Below are 22570 nucleotides of genomic sequence, written 5' to 3' on the forward strand. Positions count from 1 at the left end.
ACATTACCAGGACACCACCGGATTATGGGGACACCTCAAGTGTCCCGATAAGTCGAGCAGCGTAGACGCATTACAGACGATGCCAGTAAGCGCCTCGTGCTTTTTCTCGACATGTCCTGACAAGTACGGAAATCTAACTTTTTTGTGTCTCACACACAAAGTCATACACACGGAAAAATTTTGGCGCCATTTGGTTTTCATACACAAAAACCGGATATTCACACACAAATTTAGCACAGTTCATTGGTTTAGCACTTTCGTGATGTTCTGCTCAGTGATTTGCTGCTCTCGACGTCAGTCTGGGAGGCTCCTGCACCGTGATTGGCTTCGCAGTCTGCTGCTGCAGAGACTCACAGAGAGCAAAGATGGCCGCGATTTAAATGGACTAAGGTAAGGGAAATGTTTGGTTTGTCTTCTATAAGCTTGAATTTAGTAAATTTACTGCTGATTTCATGTTTTGGACATTTACTGTGCTTATTCAGTCTGTTGTATGGAGTTGACCTGCTGTGCTAACATAGTAGCTAACGGTCTGTTCGTGCTCTCCTGCAGCCTCATGTGGAGACGTGTTCCCAAGTTAAACTTTTCAAAACTATCAGCGAGTGAAAAAGGCTTTAAACTTAGTCTTTGAGACAGGACACATAACAGAGGTAGGCTATGGATAAAAATGAGTAAGTCTCTCTAGCTTCATTCGGTACTACCTTGCTCAAACAACAACAAAAAAACCTTCTGAACTAGCGCCCCTTTTTCGATTCATAAATCATTAAATATTCATCCCACCTACGCATAGAGGCCATGGTTAAGGTCTCAATAAGCTAAGCTTTCCGAGGATATGTGTTGTTTGTTTGTGGGCCAAGGCCTCTTGAAGATATAAGTGTTTAAAGTTGTGTCGGGTTTTGCTACTGGTCAGATCAGCTATTAGTGCGCCGCTCACTCTCCCCATTTATTCTGCACCTCACTCGGCCAAAAAACCGACTCTTAACCAGCGCCCCGTTTTTGATTCATAATTCATTAATTATTGATCCCACCAACATGTGGAGGCCATGGTTAAGGTCTCAATAAGTTAAGCTTTCCGAGGATATGTGTTGTTTGTTTGTGGACCAAGGCCTCTTGAAGATAGAAGTGTTAAAAGTTGTGTCGGGTTTTGCTCCTCATCAGATCAGCTGTTAGTGCGCCGCTCTCTCTCCTCATGCATTCTGCACCTCGCTCGACCTGAAAAATCCCCTCTGTACTAGCACACAGTTTTGGGTTCATATTTCATTAATAATTAATCCCAGCAATGTGTGGAGGCCATGGTTAAGGTGTCAACAAATTAATCTTTCTGGATATAAACATTTTTAGTTGGTGAGCCAAAGCCTCATGAAGATAGAAGTGTTTAAAGTATGTTGGTTTGCTTCACATCAGCTGAGATGGAGCAGGTGAGACATGTTCATCATTGATGATGATGATTTGGAAATAGAAATGTGTTAATGATGGGATTTAGACTAAGACTAAGGGAAATAATGGTTTTTATTTTATTTCTTGATCTTTGCCTCTGTAATCCCTGTGTTTTCTTCTCTTAACTTTTAGTTTTCAGTGTTGTGATTGTTTCTTAGTGTTTCTGGTTCCCTCTGTGTCTGCACACTTCTCAGTGTCATGTTTTTATTGTTCCCTGTTTTATTTTGTAGTCTTTGCCCCTGTGTGCCTCTAGTTTTTGCTTCCTGAGTTTGTCCTTGTGATGACCCTGATCATCCTCACCTGTGTGTTCTTTCACAGGTGTGTCTGATTGTCCCTGTGACTTCAGTCTCTGTGTTTCTCTCCCTCTTGTTGTCTGTGCATTGTAAAACGTTTGCCTCCTGTGTCACCAACCTCCCAGTGATTTTTCATTTTCAGTTGGATTTTGTTTAAGTTTTATTTTTGCCCATTTTGGTAAATGAAATACTTTTTGTTTAATCTGCAACGTGGTCCTTTTTCCTTTTGAGTTTTCTTTTGTGCGACAGAGGTAGCTGACCCTTAAGTAACTTAACTAAATAAGTTTGTTTGAGGCAAAGCTTAACTAAGAAAAGTGTCTCCATGAAACATCGGGTTCCCTAAAGGTCACATCAGATCAGTCTGCTGAGATGAGGGAGGGGGCTGAATGAAAAAACATGTAGTTTTGTGGTGGTCAAAAACTCAGGGAATAACTGACGTGTAAATGTCAATGAGGGAAGACAGGTTTTGTTTGCCTTTAAATGTTATTAGCTTTAAATACCAATAAAGTTGTAGAGAAAGGTTTATACAAGTTTTGGCCTTTGCATATGTCTCTGTTATGCATATAAAGTAAAAATCACAGGATAGAGAAAGATAGCTGCTTTTCTTGGGATGAAAGGTGTCAGGTTAGTCCACCATATTTAGTCCTGACAATGCAATTTTAGAACACTGCCTACCCTCCTGGTTTTGTGAGACTGATCTAACTTTGCTTCCATAATATTCAGTAGCTTTTATGAGTAGGGTGCGTATTACCGTTGGTGCTTATATCTACCAAACTACCACTACATATTTATATGTTTTAAATATTACTGAAGGATTTATACATTCTAAACATTTACAAGCCATCATCCATTTACTAAAGTATGTCTGAAATTGAATGCTATTGTCTTGGCATAACAGCAAAGATGACTGAGAGGAGGAGCAGCAGCAGAGGATACTCCTGAACAAGATGCACTGGAACATATCATTGAGGGAAGAGATTAAGCTCTCCAAGAAGGAACATTTGTCGACAACTTTAAAGGTAAGTTTTTCACTCATTATATTGAAGTTTGTCTTTCTTTGTGTCATAGAATTGCTATTGTAGCCTGGTGTAAAAGTTAGGAATTAATAAAAGTTAGTTCTTAATAGAGTAAGATCAACTTTGGCCCTAAGATATGACATCAGTCAAAATGCGACTCTTTTCACCAAAATGTATTCTGATTCATCAGAGCAAAATATTAGATTCCATCAAAACTGATAAATTCTGTGATGATTTCATGAAGAATCCACAGGCTCTGAGGCTCAGTGGAATTTGAGGTCACTCTTAAAATTCTTAAATACATATGAGAGGGTTTGTTTCAAAGCTCCAAAGTTTCCTTCTTTCCTCCACTTGCGTCTTGTGTCTTAGGACAGGGTCACACTGGCCCTCCAAAACGTGCTGTGCTTAAGCACGATTGCCCCCCTGCAGCGCCGATCCCCAGCTGGAGAGTACGGCCGGCGGTCACACTACCCCATTATGAACCAGACTTTAGCGGGTATCAGACACGCGCACTGCCCGCCTTCGTCATCGTGAAGCATTTGTTTACATGAAGCGCGATCTCATCAGAGTCAGCACAATGAGACACAGAGAGCACTACTACAACTTTAGAGACTTTTGGACTAATATTAAGACGTATAATCACCGCGTTCTCGGTGATTATACGTAATGGATCGCACGTGCTGTCCGCGTGCTTGTGCTCGTGCATGGAGTAAACCGTGCCGAAGCCTACCTCTTCGAAGCATGCCGAAGCACGGAAGGGAATAGTGCTTGAGCACGGCACAGTTGCAGTCACACTTGCTATTCCAAACGTGCTTTAGGGCTGAAGCGTGCTTAGGCACGGCACGATTGGCCAGTGTGACCACGTCCTTAGTCCCTCCCACCAGAGATGCACGAGAGAGACGCAAGGAAATGAAGAGAGGGGAGAGGAATTAAGGCGATTTGTTTTAAGAGCATTGAGACATCCTTTCCTCTGGATGTGTTTCACTGATGACAGCAGCAGCTGATCACCTCTAGATCATCTGTCAGTCAGCTCTAACAGCTGTTTGTGTGTCTGCACATGTGCACTGTAATAACTAATAAGACAAACAGTAACAGAGCTTTGTTTGTTCCTGTGATCTGTTTAACACGTTCCCATGGAGAAAATCTGCTCTCTGTTTATTCTGTGTGCTGTTTAGAACCACACGGATCACTTTACCTGTAAAATGCATCATTTTTAGAGTAATTATTCAGTCTTTATCTAGATCATCATTGTTAACTCTGACCCTTATTAATATAAGCTAGATTATTGTGTCAGTGTTTGGTATTAAACTCCCGTTACATTGATTTCATGATGGTTGTGTTCAGTGTTTTGTGCTTTAAACTCACAACAAACACTTTTTTTAATCCCAGCTCTATGACCTGTTACCGATCAATCCTCAGTGCCTGTTTTCAGCTCGTCTTTTCTCTCATTAAACTCTGTTGTGTTTGTGAAGTTTCATGTAGAGAAGTCTGAGCCGCTGCAGCGTCCGATCAGAGAGTGATATTCCAAATGGGGGCATGTCTGTCAGTGAAGAGACTTCAGAAAAGCCAGCTCTCCTGTTTCCTCGATCATAGCTCCTCCGGTCAGTCTTCTTCTGCCTCCCTCCTCTCTCCTCCGAGCACAATTATCACTTTGGGACAGCATTAATATGGCGATTGGGAAGTACTCTTTGTGGCACAGAGGAGAGAGGAGACTGTAGTTTATTGCTTTGAGACACACTCACAGTGACATTTTTTGGCTATGCTGCAAAGGTGGCTGGTTTTATTTGGCCTACTTTTTCATTGTTTTCTCTGCTGCAGCCACTGCCTCCTGTCAGTGTCAGTGAATAATTACTCTAAAAATGATGCATTTTACAGGTAAAGTGATCCGTGTGGTTCTAAACAGCACACAGAATAAACAGAGAGCAGATTTTCTCCATGGGAACGTGTTAAACAGATCACAGGAACAAACAAAGCTCTGTTACTGTTTGTCTTATTAGTTATTACAGTGCACATGTGCAGACACACAAACAGCTGTTAGAGCTGACTGACAGATGATCTAGAGGTGATCAGCTGCTGCTGTCATCAGTGAAATACATCCAGAGGAAAGGATGTCTCAATGCTCTTAAAACAAATCGCCACGATTCCTCTCCCCTCTCTTCATTTCCTTGCGTCTCTCTCATGCATCTCTGGTGGGAGGGACTAAGACACAAGTAAACCACGCAAGTGGAGGAAAGAAGGAAACTTTGGAGTTTTGAAACAAACCCTCTCATATGTATTTAAGAATTTTAAGAGTGACCTCAAATTCTACTGAGCCTCAGAGCCTGTGGATTCTTCATGAAATCATCAGTATAAAAAGAATTGCATATCGCCTAATGAGATTGGGCGGCTGTGGCTCAGTTGGTATTAAGGCATGTTGTAACTGTAAGACTGCAAGTTCAATTTTAGCTTCAACAGTCAAGAGTCTGTCCTGCTTAGGCAAGATACCTTACCCCAAACTGCTCTTGGCAGCTGTTCTGCCAGGTATAAATGTGAGTGAATGGAATAATCTTTGTGATGTGTAGAAATTTGTCAGCCTGTAAATTATTTTCTACCTCACTGAATCCTACTTTTTTCCTCAATCTCAACTAAGTGACAGCATTTTGAGAGACAGTGCATTTTCCCTTTGCTATTTCAGGCACCTTGTGAAGAGCAAAGTGACCTGAAGGTCAATGAAAGTGAGCCAGCACCAAAATAGGCAAGTACTAACTGGGCTTAATATGTCAAAAATGTTATTGGCCCTTTGGGTATGTATTCTAGGCTCACTACTCCTGTCTTTCTTCTTCCCTGCTGAAATATTAGCTAACATTTCTGCTATCAACATGGCCAGTGTCATGAAATATTGTTTGTTGAATCAACGAGAATTGTTTTTGCTTCAAAAAATTTCAAATTTGGTTTTGTCATTGGCTCACACAGGAAGCCTTGGTGGGAGTGATGCTGAGATGACAGGGGTCAGTCCTGATCCTGGGCCATTGAAGGTGGTCTATACATGGTAAGTTGCCTGTATTTTTTGAATGTCATGCTTTTACATCCAATCATAATTCAGTTCTGTTTGGTCATGACAGTATTCAGGAGTCTTCACAGTGTTGAATGTTTTTAACTACCTGATACAGCTCAGGACTGTCAGAAAGCAGTGGCCTGTGAGGACAAGAACAAACTTATAGACTGTTTCCATATTTGCATACTATACCAACTGTGCATACTGATTTGGCCCAAATGCAGTAGGTAGTATGTAGGGATGGGTACCGAATTAGGTACTTTTATAGGTACCGACCAGATTTCTGTCAAAAGTACAGGGTACCGATTCATGTAAAATCAAAAGGTGCCATGTTTGGGTACCTAAATGCATCCTTGTGACTGTGAATGAGTAGAATAATAATAATAATAATAATAATAAACTTTATTTATATAGAACAAGTGTTTCTTAGTGCTTAGTGTTACTTAGTGCTTTACATAATAAAAATGGGCATTAAAAGAATTAAGAGAGGAAATGACAGAGAGAATAAAGAGAGAAATGTGAGGCGCAACAGAGAAGACAATAAAAAAGAATAAATAATACATTAAATAAGGAAATAGCATCTTTAAAATAAAAGCAATAAAAGGGTAAAACAATTAAGACAACAAGAGTTAAAGGATATAAGAAGCTGCCCGTAACACTGTCGTATTGAAGCAGCAGTTCAACAATTAAAACGCGCTCAGCTAAAATCTCCAGTAAAAGCACATCTGTAAAAATAAGTTTTTAAAAGAGACTTAAACGAGGACAAAGAGTCTGCCATTCTGATCTCCTCGGGCAGGCTATTCCATAGGATGGGCGCTTTGACAGAGATGGCCCGGTCACCTCTAGTCCTCAGCCTCGACCTCGGCATGGCGAGCAGGGTCTTGGCTGAGGATCTCAAGGTACGAGCGAACACATATGGCCTGAGGAGACCAGAAATATAGTTAGGAGCTAGACCGGAGCGTGCTTTAAAAGTCAGCAATAAAATCTTGAAATCAATTCTAAAATGAATGGGGAGCCAATGGAGAGAAGCTAAAACAGGAGTTATGTGCTCTCTCTTTTTTGTTCCTGTGAGGAGTCGTGCTGCTGCATTTTGGACAAGCTGCAACCTCTGCACTCTGTGCTGGTTTAAGCATGTGTACAGAGAGTTGCAGTAGTCCAAACGAGAGGAAATAAAAGCATGAATGACAACCTCAAGATTTTTTCTAGATAAAAATGGCCTTAGTTTTGAAAGCTGCATAAAACAAGACTGTACAACTAGGTTGACATGCTGGTTCAGACTGAGGTTCTCATCAAAGATGACACCCAGGTTTTTACAGCTGGTAGTAACATTATTGGAAAGTGACCCTAGATGTTTCTTAATTCCTCTAGAATCAGGGCCAACAATCAGAACCCCCGTCTTATTGAGATTTCATTGAAGGAAATTCTGTGACATCCAGCATGTTATGTCAGAAGAGTTGGCAATTTTCCATGCTGGACGTGAACAGAGCATTGCAAGGATATATAGTGAAGAAGAAATATTTTAAATAAAAAAAAGTTTTATTAAACAAATTGATATTTCTTACCACACAAACACAGAAAGTACATAAAATTGGTACTTTGAGTACCAGTACCGATTGCCAGGTACCATATTGTTTCAAATGTGAAAGAATTGAAAAGAATAGGACTTTATTTGTCATTGCAGTGCAAAGCAGAGTCCTGCACGGGTCCAATTTTCAAGATCCGCCCCACCCCGACGTACAAACCTGCACCCGAACCGCAAACCTGCTCATTAGCCTGATTAGTACCGCAACCTGATCCGACCCGTTGAAACCCGACCCACAGCCCGACCCGCAGCCCGACCTGCAACTGTATTTGAGGTAATCATTTTGGGTCATATTGTCTGAAAATTGAACGGCATATCGCCATAGTTCAGATGCCAGTGAGTAAACAACGCACCTGAATGAAGCAACTCTTCCAATAAAAGCCTGACTTCAGCTCCATCATCAACCCTCTGTGATCTTCTCACATACAACTGTAAAATCACTCGGTTTTTACGCTCAATGCTTTTAAACTTTTAATCTCTTAAAAGGACCTTTACATGTGCAATAGTAGACTTACTTTTTGTCCAGACTTAAGCAACACTCAGCAGGTATGAGCCGTGATCATGTCACAACTAGGGGTGTAATGATCCATCGATATACATCGATACATCGATTGGTTAAGCAATGATCCAATCACATCGATGGAAAGTCTAAACATCCATCATCATTGTGGTCGTTAATGTACGCCTTTATTTTGAAATCCCGACTGGACACGCGTGTCCGTCTCCGTCCAACGGCGAGTCGTTCTGAAGTTTCCTCTCAGGCCTCACGCACTCAGCGTATGAGACACACATTTGAACCTTTTCACTTTCTGACACGTCACGCCTGATATTTCTCCTGCTGTGAAATGGACTGTTTAGCACCCACCGAGTCACACCGTGAACGTGTAGCAAGACGCTGTTAGCATCACAGAGCTAAAAGAGAGCCAGACATATCCGCCAATCATAAAATAGCTTTCCTGTATCCGGGTAAGATACGGTCGACCTGACTGCAGAGGATGCAGGCTGCACACAAGACAGGAGTGCATCATCACACAACTGCAGTGAGTTATCTTATAATTTGATTTTGTAGCGCACTGAATTATGAAATTTTATACAGTTAAAAAGTCAAACGGCGAGAGCTTAGTGTCATTCCTCCTCCACATCGACTATTACACAGTGAAACAAAGTCTGATCACACTGACATACAAACTGTGGTTATCAGGCATCACAGTAAAAAAAAAAACTATCAATGTTAAGTTCGTTAAGTTGATAGTTCTAATGTTGAACAATAGAAATGTTTGGGTTTAATTAAAAACAAAGCTTCACATTTTTGGTTTGATAGAAAATGGTCAAATGTTGGAGGTCAATAATAAAGTTTATGTGATCAGTAATTTTTATTTATAGTGTTGCATCATTACTTGATAAAATAATCAAACATTACAGTATAGCAGTAAGACCCATAAGGTAATTGTGGGGGCCAAAAAGCACCTTACCTGAATTTAACCAGTTTTAATTTTAAAACATAATTAGATCATACAGATGGCTATAATCCTCGACAAACTATCATACCTAAAGGTCAGCACATCGTTCCACATTTCAGAAATAAAACTATCAAAATTGTTTTGTATTTCTTTCTTGCCTCAGGTGAAATGTTGCTGATTATGTTCAGTGAGGACATAATATCGTCTTAAACCGATCGAAGGCCCCTGAATAGTATCATATCATATCGTGACAGATTTTGTGATATCGGCAAATATCATATCGTTGTCCTAAGAATTGATATTGTATCGTATCGTCATGAAACTGGTGATTTACACCCCTAGTCACAACCATGGATGTATTACAAGAACTGGATAGTGTGGCAATATGGTCACAGCCTTACAACCAGCTTACAACTTACGTTTTTATTTTATTGTATTTATTATTATTTTATATTCATTTTGATGTGTCAAACTAAAACCCGCGACTCGACCTGCATGTTATATTTTCCACCCAGATCCAAACCCGGGAAAAAAAAAACGACTAATCGCAGGACTCTGGTGCAAAGTACAACGAAACTGTAAAGGTACCTTTCCCTAGTAGTATGGAGTATACAGACAACTAAGATTTACAGGACGCCAAAAATACCCAGATGGTATTCGGAGTTACCAAAAAATCCACAGTATGCACCAGACCAGTCTACTCCTGTACGGTTTGTCACAATGCAAAGCGCTGACTGGACACAGCGTTGTTGACATTTCCATCAAGGAATCTGCAAGCAGTCTACTATAACAACTCAAATCACTCTGCTGATAAAGTTTACATAATTACACTGATTGGTATTTAAGCAAAACACAAAATGGTTTTAAATTAAAAGGACATTCTTCTTAAGTATTTAAGGTTGAAGACTTTAATTTAAATTCTAAGATACTAAAAAACTAAATCTTATAAACAATAATTTCAACACTTTAAAATCAGTGAAAACTCTAAGACTCCAAACATTTTTTTTTAATTTGGAAGAAATTTGTGATAAACATTTGTCACTGAAGTTTTAAAAAAATTTTAAAAAAAACAACCAGCATCTGGCAGACGTACTACTCATGTCTGCGATGCAGCTCTGTGTCAGCGTTTATCTGACTAACCTGCATTATAAGGACACCTCTTTTAGGCTCCCCTCCCCCACATATCTTCACAAAGTAAGTTTTATGTAGTTCCAGCAGCAAGCTGAGTTGTGTATCAGTTGTTCACCTGACTAACCTGCATTATAAGGACACCTCTTATAGGCTCCCCTCCCCCACACACCTTCACAAAGTAAGTTTTATGTAGATTTGGCAGCAAGCCTAGTTGTGTGTCTCAGTTGTTCACCTGACTAACCTGCATTATAAGGACACCTCGTTTTTAGGCTCCCCTCCCCCACATATTTTGACAAAGCAAGTTTAATGTGGATCCAGGTTGCAAGCTGAGTTGTGTGTCAGGTGTTTATCTGACTAACCTGCATTATAAGGACACCTAGTTTTTAGGCTCCCCTCCCCCACATATTTTGACGTAGTAAGTTTCATGTAGTTTCAGCAGCAAGCTGAGTTGTGTATCAGTTGTTCACCTGACTAACCTGCATTACAAGGACACCTCGTTTTTAGGCTCCCCTCCCCCACATATTTTGACAAAGTAAGTTTTATGTAGTTTCAGCAGCAAGCTGAGTTGTGTATCAGTTGTTCACCTGACTAACCTGCATTATAAGGACACCTCTTTTTAGGCCCCCTGTCCCCGACACACCTTCACAAAGTAAGTTTTATGTAGATTTGGCTGCAAGCCTAGTTGTGTGTCTCAGTTGTTCACCTGACTAAAGTGCATAAAAAGGACACCTCTTCTTAGGCCTCCTTCCACATACCCAAACATCTTCACATATACCTTTTTTCTACTTTACTGGTGCTGGTGCTAGTTCTAGGCCAGTGTCTTACTCAGCACTACCTCTTTGTGATCTTAGAGACAAAGAACTGTCCACAGGTGCTCAAAAATTGGTGCTTAAGAAACACCAACTTTAACCTGGGCCAGAGCCAATCACTGTGGAACAATGACCAAAGATCAGTGTAAAAAAAAAACAGTCATTGTAAAAAAAAGTCTGAAGGAAGGCTGCCGGTTGAGTTGTTTTGTTTCCTTATCCATTATTTGAGATGAAGGCAAAGTTAAAGCACTGATTTGTCTCCGCTTTTACAGATCAGGTCTATATCTTATTATTTTATTTAACAAACTAAAAGGCCAAATGCTATTTATCATTCTTGAAAAGGCATGCTGCTCAATGAGTTGTCTGTTGGATCTTGGTGTTTACTTGTGTAAAGCTTGAACTGGAGGAGAAATTGAATTAAATGCATTGTCTCTTATAGATCAGGTCTATACCTCATCATTTTATTTAACAGACTTAACAGTCTGATGTTATTTATCTAATTTACATGATGGGGTTCACTTTTGCCATGTGTATGTGTGTTTACATTATTCCCCTGCTCTGAATTGCACAGGGCAGAGATACGCTCCATTAACTGACATAAACACATGCGTGTAGCACACTGTCAGAAACAAGTATTGTAAAACAAATCTCTGCCTAGTTGCAAGCTCCGAGCTCCAACTCTATTGCCGTCTCTTGCCCTATACACCGGCAGCCAACACCAACTACCTCGCCCCAGAGCAGTTAAGTAGGCAGTGACTAACTGAAGTTTATAAATGACATCATGGCATGGCCCTGACTTGGCTCTTTGCCCTTTGGAAAACCAAACCTATTCTTAGGAGAATGTGATTTGAATCAACTAAGCAGAACCACTAGCACCAGCAACGTGCACTGGTGAAAAAAGGGTAAAAGTAAGTTTCATGTTGATTAGGTAGCAAGCTGTGTTGTGTGTCAGGTGTTTATCTGACTAACCTGCATTATAAGGACACCTCTCATAGGCTCCCCTCCCCCACACGTCTTCACAAAGTAAGTTTTATATAGATCCAGCATCAGGCTGAGATGTGTATCAGTTGTTCACCTGACTAACCTGCATTATTAGGACACCTCTTTTAGGCTCCCCTCCCCCACACGTCTTCACAAAGTAAGTTTTATATAGATCCAGCATCAGGCTGAGATGTGTATCAGTTGTTCACCTGACTAACCTGCATTATTAGGACACCTCTTTTAGGCTCCCCTCCCCCACACGTCTTCACAAAGTAAGTTTTATGTAGATTTGGCAGCAAGCCTAGTTGTGTGTCTCAGTTGTTCACCTGACTAACCTGCATTATAAGGACACCTCGTTTTTAGGCTCCCCTCCCCCACATATTTTGACAAAGCAAGTTTAATGTGGATCCAGGTTGCAAGCTGAGTTGTGTGTCAGGTGTTTATCTGACTAACCTGCATTATAAGGACACCTCGTTTTAGGCTCCCCTCCCCCACATATTTTGACATAGTAAGTTTCATGTAGTTTCAGCAGCAAGCTGAGTTGTGTATCAGTTGTTCACCTGACTAACCTGCATTATAAGGACACCTCGTTTTTAGGCTCCCCTCCCCCACATATTTTGACAAAGTAAGTTTTATGTAGTTTCAGCAGCAAGCTGAGTTGTGTATCAGTTGTTCACCTGACTAACCTGCATTATAAGGACACCTCTTTTTAGGCCCCCTGTCCCCGACACACCTTCACAAAGTAAGTTTTATGTAGATTTGGCTGCAAGCCTAGTTGTGTGTCTCAGTTGTTCACCTGACTAAAGTGCATAAAAAGGACACCTCTTCTTAGGCCTCCTTCCACACACCCAAACATCTTCACATATACCTTTTTTCTACTTTACTGGTGCTGGTGCTAGTTCTAGGCCAGTGTCTTACTCAGCACTAACTCTTTGTGATCTTAGAGACAAAGAACTGTCCACAGGTGCTCAAAAATTGGTGCTTAAGAAACACCAACTTTAACCTGGGCCAGAGCCAATCACTGTGGAACAATGACCAAGGACACCTCTCATAGGCTCCCCTCCCCCACACGTCTTCACAAAGTAAGTTTTATATAGATCCAGCATCAGGCTGAGATGTGTATCAGTTGTTCACCTGACTAACCTGCATTATAAGGACACCTCTCATAGGCTCCCCTCCCCCACACGTCTTCACAAAGTAAGTTTTATATAGATCCAGCATCAGGCTGAGATGTGTATCAGTTGTTCACCTAACTAACCTGCATTATTAGGACACCTCTTTTAGGCTCCCCTCCCCCACAGGTCTTCACAAAGTAAGTTTTATGTAGATTTGGCAGCAAGCCTAGTTGTGTGTCTCAGTTGTTCACCTGACTAACCTGCATTATAAGGACACCTCTTTTTAGGCCCCTTTCCACACACCCAAACATCTTCACATATACCTTTTTTCTACTTTACTGGTGCTGGTGCTAGTTCTAGGCCAGTGTCTTACTCAGCACTAACTCTTTGTGATCTTAGAGACAAAGAACTGTCCACAGGTGCTCAAAAATTGGTGCTTAGGAAACACCACCTCTTATAGGCTTCCCTCCCCCACACGTCTTCACAAAGTAAGTTTTATATAGATCCAGCAGCAAGCTAAGATGTGTATCAGTTGTTCACCTGACTAACCTGCATTATAAGGACACCTCTTATAGGCTCCCCTCCCCCACACGTCTTCACAAAGTAAGTTTTATGTTGATTAGGCATCAAGCAGGTGTTTACCTGACTTAAAATTTCATGGTACTTGGCCCTATTTACTCTCTCCCTTACATGGATTACTCATCCTGTCCCTTTTGCAGAAAAACAGTCCCAAAGCATGAGGTTTCCACCCCCATGCTTCACAGTAGGAATGGTGTTTTTGGGCCGTACTTATCAATCTTCTTCCCCTTAACACCACTGGTTGAGTTTTTACCAAAAAGTTCTATTTTGGTTTTATCCGACCACATGATAGTCTCCCAATCCTCTTCTGGATCATCCATGTGCTCTCTGGCAAACTTCAGATGGGCCTGGACATTTACTGGCTTACACAGGGGGGCATGCCTGGCTCTGCAGGATTTGAGTCCCTCTGAGCATAGTGTGGAACTGATTGTAGCCTTTGTTACTTTGGTCCCAGCTCCCTGCAGGTCATTCATGAGGTCCCTCTGTGTAGTTCTGGGACTTTTTCTTACCGTTCTTATGATCATTTTGACCCTACGGGATGAGATCTTGTGTGGGGCCTCAGATGGAGGGAGATTATCGATGGTCTTATGTGTCTTCCATTATCTTCCAGTTGCTCACACAGTTGATTTATCAACACCATTGCTTGCCAATTGTAGATTCACTCTACCCAGCCTGGTGCAGGTCTACAGTGTCCTTCCCGTTGTCCTTGGACAGCTCTTTGGTCTTGGCCATAGTTGAGTTTAGAGTCTGACTGTTTGAGGCTGTGGACAGGTGTCTTTTATACAGATAACCAGTTAAAACAGGTGCCATTAATACAGGTAACAAGTGGAGGACATAAGAGCTTCTTAAAGAAGAAGTCAGGTCTGTGAGAGGCAGAAATCTTGCTTGTTTTTGTGGGAGACCAAATATTTTTTTTCCACCATAATTTGGGTCCTCGTCCACAGGAAGAGGGCACCTTGTAGCTTGTTTACAAATAAGTATCAGTGTATCTCTGATGAAAATTACAGACCTCTCTCATCTCATCGAGTCACCCCAAGTAGGAGAACTTGGAAAATTAGTAGCTGACTGAATACTTTTTTGCCCCCCTGTAGAAACAAACACTCATTGCAACTACCAAAGTAAGGCACTGATTACGTATCTTCTTGCTGAAGATGCTAATGGCCTTTATGTATTTTCAGCAGAAAATCAATAAATTACGACTGATGAGCCCACCAATGCCTCTGGTAATGTGTAATAAAGCCATAGATAGCTATTGCAGGCAATAATGCTTGTGTCCTTATGGAGGAGGAAGCAGATATAGGCTTTTCCCCGGCACTGGATTCACTCCTACCTCATAAGGACCCCCTTGAAAATGAGACGGTCCATCTCAAGGGGCTATCCTTCTAAATAAATAAATTCAAATTCAAATTCAAATTCAAATTCAAATTCAAATTCATAGGCCGCACTTGGTTCATCCAACTTGAATCCTTCTCTTCACAGTTTTCCCTGGTTACCTCAGGTGTGCCCCAGGGCTGTGTCCTGGGCCCCTACTCTCCATCATCTGCCTCCTTTCTCTTGGTAATATCTTCTGCAAATTCGGTATCCACTTCCACTGTTTTTGCAGATAACACCAAGCTTATCCAAAGCTAGCAGTTTATCTATCACCATAGACAGCTCCACAGTCTCCCCCTCTCCTCAAGTGAAAAGTCTGGGTGTCATCCTCGACAGCTCACTTTCTTTTCACTCTCATATAAATAGCGTAACCTGGTCTGCATATTTTCATCTACATAGCATTAATCGTCTCTGTCCCTCTCTGACTCTTCACTCTGCTGCTGTCCTGGTCCACAGCCTTGTCACCTCCCGTATTGACTATTGCAACTCACTTCTTTTTGGTGTCCCTAATAAATCCCTCCATGAGCTTCATCTGGTCCAAAATTCCACTGCCCGGATCATCACCAGAACACCCTCCTTTCACCACATCACCCCTGTCCTCCAGTAGCTTCACTGGCTCCCGGTTAAATTCAGAATCACCTTAAAATCCTTCTGAATACTTTTAAGGCCATCCACAACCTGACCCCACCATACCTGTCTGGACTTATCTGCATCGCCGCCCCTTCACGCTCCCTCAGGTCTTCCTCCTCTCTCCACCTCTCTGTGCCCTCCGCCCATCTCAGCTTTGGAACTTACTCCCACTGCACATCAAATTATAGACTCCCTTTCTCTATTTAAATCTAAACTTAAAACCCATCTGTTTCAAACTGCGTTCTCTACTCCCACTGAGCCATTTTAACTCCATGTCACTCCTGCTTGTCTGTTGGTTTTATTTATCTTTATGTCATTGTCTTTTTAAGTATGTTTTTAATTAGATGTTCAGTGTCCTTGGGTGTTTTGAAAGGCACTTTTAAAATATAAAAATTCGTTATTATTATTTACTTATGTTTTTCTTTAAGTCTGATAGTGGAAATGGGAATTTGCCATACATCATGCTGTACTCAGAATTTGTTCAATGGTGTTATTTAAAATTGCATGTACTTTTTATATGAATCCAGTGTTAAAGTGCACCCAGTGGCTGTGGGATTACCTGTTACTTTGGGGTTAGGATGGAATCAATCATAAACATAAATAATTGGCTGGTAATTAACCAATTAATTTTCATGATTTTTAAAAAGACATTTCAAAAGTCTGTTTCTTTGTTTTTTTTCTTCAGTTAAGATTTAATTCAAGAACAATTTTAACAACAACCTTTCTATGTCTAAAGAGCAAGCAGCAAGACAGCCGAAAAGCAACCGGAAGGGACACTCCAAAATCTGTCTCTCAAGTGTGTCTGCTGCTTCAAGAGGTATGTGGATGTATGACTTATCACTTAACTTCATTAAGTGTATTTGTTTTTGTTTCTAGACCAGCTAATGAAAGTGAATAATACTTTTCAAAGACATTTTCCTCCTTTTAAATTCCAACAGGAATGCAATTGAGTGACTAAAAATGAAATAGAATTCCTTTCCCCCAGGTTCATACTTTTGATTATGACAAAAATAAATAAATAAAAATAAATAAGTCAATTAAATATAAAAAATTAGCATTATTACTACAACAAAAAAAGGAAGCTTGTCTCAAAGGTAAATAGTGGCATACAATTTTGAATCTTCAATTTCTCCTTTCAAGGATAAGATAAGTAAGAAAAGGAAAGTAATTATGAGAACAAAAACAAAAAGTGTTTCATTTCAACTAACCTGACCTTAGAGACACCGTCTGAGACTTGCATATCTATGGGGAAATCCAACCTGTATGATGACCATGTATTCAGTCTAATAGTTAACAGTTTGGCCCCCTCTTAATCCGATTAATTATGCAGTTTTTATTCCATTCCATCACCAGGTGTAGTGGGGAGGTTTTTGATGAATTTTTTGTTAACTTGTAGGTTGTCGAATGTACGTCTGGAGCCGTCCACTGTTATCAGTCTTGCTAGATAGTACAGGCTGTATGGGACTCCAGAGGACCATAGCTTGACCTTTACCTGATTGAAGGATGCTCACAGCTGGCCGACCTCGGGACTCATGTCGGGGAAGATGTAAACAGGGGATCTTTGTATTGGAGACACCCTTTATTCTTGGACAGGTTTTTTTGCGTGAGTCTTCGACTGCTGTCCTTCTTCATGGTAGAATATGTTTTGTCTTGTCTTATCGCCCGGGGTCAAAAAACAATCCTATACATGTATAATGGCTGGTCTAGAAAGTTACGTGTTATTTGGTAGGACAGAGCTGCCTCTACCTGCTGCTCACTCTATTTGACCGGAAGTGAAAGTCGTTTGTATTTAGGGAAAAGAAAAAGAATGGTATTGAATGAGGATGAGGTGACGAGTTCCAAAGGTATGTTTGTAACAATTTGTTTAAATACCACTCAGTCCTCCTCTGCACTGACTCCGGACATGTTTGCCTCTTTTTTCAGTGGAAAGGTGGCCAGCATCAGCAACCAGTTCTCTGAGCCTGACCAGCTTTGTCAGATCCAACCTGCTATCTATGCCTCACTCTGCTCTTTTGCTCATCTGAGTGAGGAGGAGGTCTTCAGACTTCTCCTTAACTCCAAACCCACAACCTGTCCTCTAGATCCTTTACCTACCAGCATCCTGCAGACCATTTTACCCATAACCAAACCTGCAGCCACACACATTAATTCCTCCTTGGAATCTGGGGTCTTCCCTGCAGCTTTTAAACAAGCTCAGGTCACCCCACTGCTCAAGAAACCAAATTTCAACCCAGCCCAGGCTAAAAATTACAAGCCAGTCTCACTTCAGCCCTTCCTGTCAAAAATACTCCAGCAAACAGTCTATAACCAAGTCTCTGAACATCTGCTGAAAAACAACCTGATTGACTCCTATAAATCTGGCTTCAGCTGTGACCACTCCACTGAGACTGCACTCCAGTCAGTCACAGAATCATTGCGACTGGCTTGAGCTGCTGGCCAGTCCTCTGTCCTACTACTGCTTGACTTGTCTGCTGCTTTTGACACAGTTAACGATCAAATCCTCTTCTCCACACTCTCTGAACTTGGCATCCCAGGATCTGTGCTGTTTTGGTTCAAGTCCTACCTCACAGACAGATCCTTCAGAGTGTCATGGAGAGGAGAATTGTCTAACTCACATGGCTTACCAACAGGGGTATCCCAGAGGTCAGTGCTTGGTCCCCTACTCTTTTCCTTATACACCACCTCACTTGGTGCAATGATTCACTCTCATGGCTTCTCTTACCACTGTTATAGCCACTCAGCTTTTCCTGTCTAGTCCACCTGATGAAATGACTGTCTCAGCTCAAATATCAGTATGTCTCGCTGATATCTCCACATAGATGAAGGAGCACCACCCTTAGCTAAATCTGTCCAAAACTGAGCTCATTGTCCTCCCAGCATGTCCCTCGGTTCAACCACAGATCAGTGTCCTGCTTTATTCCAATCAACTTGTGTCCACAAACTCTGCCAGAAATCAGGGTGTCATGATTGATGACTAGCTGACCTTTAAGGTTCATGTCGCCTCGATTGCTCAATCTTGTCAATATGCCCTCTGTAATATCAGGAGGATCAGACTCTACCTTACACAACAGGCCACACAGCTTCTGGTACAGGCCCGTGTGATTTCACACATGGACTCCTGCAGCTCCCTTCTAGCAGGCCTCCCTGCGTGTACATTTAAACCTCTGCACGTCTGGTCTTTAACCAGCCCAAAACAGCACGTCACCCTGCTGATAATCCTTCTTCACTGGCTTCCAGTAGCAGCTTCAATAAAATTCAAAGCTCTTCTTCTGGCTTACAAAACATTGACAAGAACGGCTCCTGCCTACCTGGAGTCCCTCATCCAGGTCTACACTCCTTCTTGCCCACTACAATCTGCTTGTGAAAGACACCTGGTGCTCTCTGGCCAGACTCCCTTTCTACTCTGAGATGTGTGAAGACTCATCTGTTTAGGGAACACTTAAGCACCTCCCATTCTTTGTCCTCAGGGGTAGAATAAGTCAGACGGTCTCGGACCCAGCTCTTAGTGAATTTACAGCACTGATCATTGAATGTTGTTGAAGGTTGTATGATATTGCTGCAGTGATTAATTGTGGTTCTTTCACTTAGTTGCAGCACCAGCAGCTAAATAACTTTTAGCACTTTATCACACTAAGGCTTTCCCTTCTGTCCAAATTCTTTCTTATGTTGTACATTGCTTTGGGCAAAAGCGTCTGCTAAATGAAACTGTAGGAGTGTATCTAGTCTACCTAAATAAGAGGTGTCTCTTCACATCTACAAATACTTTCAGAGTCAAGTTCAAGTTGCAGCTTTATTTCAGTAAAGTGGTTTGTTTTTAGAATGAATGTCCCCAAAAGTGGTTTGAAGTTTGTACTGGCTATTCTAACAGTAGCATTTCTTGCTTCTCCAGGACAAAAGAAAAGTTTGCAACCAAGACCGATGCAGTCAGCTCCAAAGGTTGGAATTCATCCATTCATTCCATTAATTCTCAGATGATTAAACTTAATTTAGTTAACACAGTTAAATAAGAAAATGTTTATAGAAAACTTCAAGTGTAGTTCAGTTTAGTACATATCATGTCACAGACACATTTCTGCCCTAACAGTCCTTGGTAGCCAAATAAATATGATGTTTGTTTTTTCATGTGGCTTTTTCAAGAATTGCTATGGTTACTATTGAAAGCACATTACTTTGATAAGCAGAAAACTTTTTTTGCGCATCTGAGGGAAAGCAATGTTGCAGTCAGTAATGCAGTCATGTGGTACACCAAGACCAGAAATGCACAGCTGTTAAGGTTATTCCAAGTGTCATCACAATAATCTATTTTCACTTTGATTTTAATTAAACAATCACAGTGCTTGACTTTTGTAGATAACATAATGAATCTATATTTTAGTAGCTGAAATGTTACTTTAAAAAAATACATTGAACGACTATTTTCTTCAATCTTAACATATTGCATGTTCTTCTGATTGACAGAGATGAAATCCAGAAAAATGTGTGAAAAGACCATGAAGCAAGAACAAAATCAGTGCTGTGATGAAACACTTCATGACACACATTGAAAAGAGAAAGCTAGCAAGATGGAGCGCCAACAATGTAAGATTACTGAACACCCAGTTTTAGAAAACAGAAGTCTTTAATATTTGGGATTTTGTAAATAACCGGGGCCTTCAGTTAAGAGCACAAGGTTTTAAGTTTGTATGTTTTAACAGTTGTACTTTACTACATTGTTGTACAGTTGTACGATTCTTACTGTGGACATTCCCTGCTGTTGTATACAGTTTAATACTCAGTAAAACCAGCAGTTGTCACATCTCATTTAAGGTGTATTTATTGTCATTCCAGGACAAAGATTAAAAAAGGGAAGGAAATTAGTACTGAGGGTCACATAAAAGCAGCAGAAAAAGTAATAGCAATAAAAAAAGAATTATGTAAATCTTAAATTGCCGACATAAAAATATGAAATTTAAAATAAATAAACCTTGTTGGATGTGTGTGATGTTTTGCAGGGTTGAGCGTTCTGAAAACCTCTGTGAGTAGCTGTTAGAAGGCTGGCTGTTTTGGTCCTGATGCTGCACTGCCTTTTTCCTAAGGGGAGGGCAGTCAACTGTCTATAGGCAAGGTGAGAGGGGTTCTTTAGAATACTGGCAGCTCTTCTCCTACAAATGATATATATGGGAGGGACTAAGGACGCGGTCACACTGGCCAATCGTGCCGTGCCTAAGCACGCTTCAGCCGTAAAGCACGTTTGAATAGGCCAGTGTGACCGCAACTGTGCCGTGCTCAAGCACGATTCCCTTCTGTGTTTCAGCACGCTTCGAAGGGGTGGGCTCCGGCACGGTTTACTTCATGCACGAGCACAAGCACACGGACAGCACGTGCGATCCATTACGTATAATCACCACGAGCGCATCTCACCACAATCATTTTAAACAAAGCGGTGGTGAGGGCTGTGTCGGGCGAAAACGACTCACCATAAGTCCAAAAGTCTCTAAAGTTGTAGCAGTGCTCTCTTTGTCTCATTGTGCTGACTCTAATGAGATCACACTTCATGTAAACAGATGCTTCACGATGACGAAGGCGGGCTGTTAGCGTCTGTGATACTCGCTAAAGTCTGGTTCATATTGGGGTAGTGTGACCGCTGGCCGTACTGGCTGGGGAACAGCGCTGCATGGGGGCAATCGTGCTTAGGCACGTTTTGGATGGCCAGTGTGACCGCGCTCATAGATGTTTGTGGCCAATGGGAGGCACCTAATGGGGATCTTATGCTGATTTTACTTTTACTTTTGGGGAGCATTTCTCTCTGCACCAGAGCACTTTCTGTGCCTTACAGTGAAGTAAAATGATGAATGATGTCCTCTGGGCATTTGTTGAAAATTCAGATGACTGAGGTACCAATGCCAGCCTGCATTCTTCTTGTACCCATGTTGATCGGTCACTTAAAAATATTTTGTCTGCAGTGTCACTCAAACTACTGGCCTAACATGACTGCAGGCAATGTGCTAAATGGAGACAGATTCATCCAGATGAACTCCTGATTTACCCTTCAAAGATGTACTTGTGGCGCTAATGCTGTGGTACTTTTTGAGTAAAAGTTTGCTACATAAGACTACCATCTAAATGTTCAGTTGAACAAGTAGGATCCTCACAAACAAGGGTTTTGTCCTGATGTGTGCATGGTTAGTGGCCTGTTAAACCAGTATGGTCCTCACAAGCAAAGGATTGTCCTGATTGTGTGTGTGTATGGTAAGTGGCCTGTTATACCAGTGTAGTCCTCACAATCAAGGGTTTTGTCCTGATTGTGTGTGTATATTTGTGTGTATGGTTCGTGCCCTGTTATACCAGTGAGGTCCTCACAAACAAGGGTTTTGTCCTGATTGTGTGTGTATATTTGTGTGTATGGTTAGTGCCCTGTTATACCAGTGTAGTCCTCACAAACAAGGGTTTTGTCCTGATTGTGTGTGTATATTTGTGTGTATGGTTAGTGCCCTGTTATACCAGTGTAGTCCTCACAAACAAGGGTTTTGTCCTGATTGTGTGTGTATATTTGTGTGTATGGTTAGTGCCCTGTTATACCAGTGAAGTCCTTACAAACCATGCCTCTGTCCTTTTTGTGTGTACATGTGCGTGTGTGGGTAGTGTCCAGTCAAACCAGGGTAGTTCTTACAAACCAGGGTTTTGTCCAGATTGTGTATGTGTGTGGTATACGTCCCAATAAACCGGGGTGTCCCTATGAGTCACCACTGTGCTAGGAAACGCCTCCTCCCGCCCCGTCCTCGTAGTCCTGTGAAATGTCAGGTGATCATAGCTTGAGATTCTTTCGCAATATTTAACTCATAAATAGACAGGAATTTTTCTCAATTTTTTTGGATCAGTGTTTTCTTTGTTGCACCTCTCTAGGACAAAGGGAAAGGTGGGTCCCCGTAAACCACCACTGGGCCGGTTTGAGAAAAGTGCCCCGATAAACCACCGTAACCTGTATAGGTGTGTGTGTGTGTGTGTGTGTGTGTGTGTGTGTGTGTGTGTGTGTGTGTGTGTGTGTGTGTGTGTGTGTGTCAGGGTCTCTCACAGTGAAAAGCCTCATGCTGTGTTGTAACTTGGAAGGAATGTTGGAGAAGATACTCATGGTCTGGGGCTCCTCAGGTTCACAAAC

The 22570-nt window shown here is 41.4% G+C and overlaps 1 long non-coding RNA gene across 5 annotated transcripts; it reads left to right on the plus strand.

The window, feature by feature from the left end:
• Positions 1-321: 321 nt before the first annotated feature.
• Positions 322-19356, plus strand: LOC141796041 (uncharacterized). 5 transcript variants are annotated; one of them, XR_012598864.1, is made up of 6 exons: positions 322-2746; positions 5418-5481; positions 5700-5771; positions 7459-7633; positions 16172-16252; positions 19325-19351. It is a non-coding gene; the product is annotated as an uncharacterized LOC141796041 (long non-coding RNA). The 5 variants fall into 5 exon arrangements; XR_012598866.1 differs by lacking the exon at positions 7459-7633 and having other exon boundaries at positions 19325-19356; XR_012598862.1 differs by lacking the exon at positions 19325-19351 and having other exon boundaries at positions 16172-18153.
• The last annotated feature ends 3214 nt before the right edge of the window (positions 19357-22570 follow it).

The sequence above is a fragment of the Halichoeres trimaculatus genome, unplaced genomic scaffold (genome assembly GCF_033239565.1).
Source record: "Halichoeres trimaculatus isolate MK-OKI-2021-1 unplaced genomic scaffold, fHalTri1.1 fHalTri1_scaffold_10, whole genome shotgun sequence".
NCBI classification, from domain to species: Eukaryota; Metazoa; Chordata; class Actinopteri; order Labriformes; family Labridae; genus Halichoeres; species Halichoeres trimaculatus.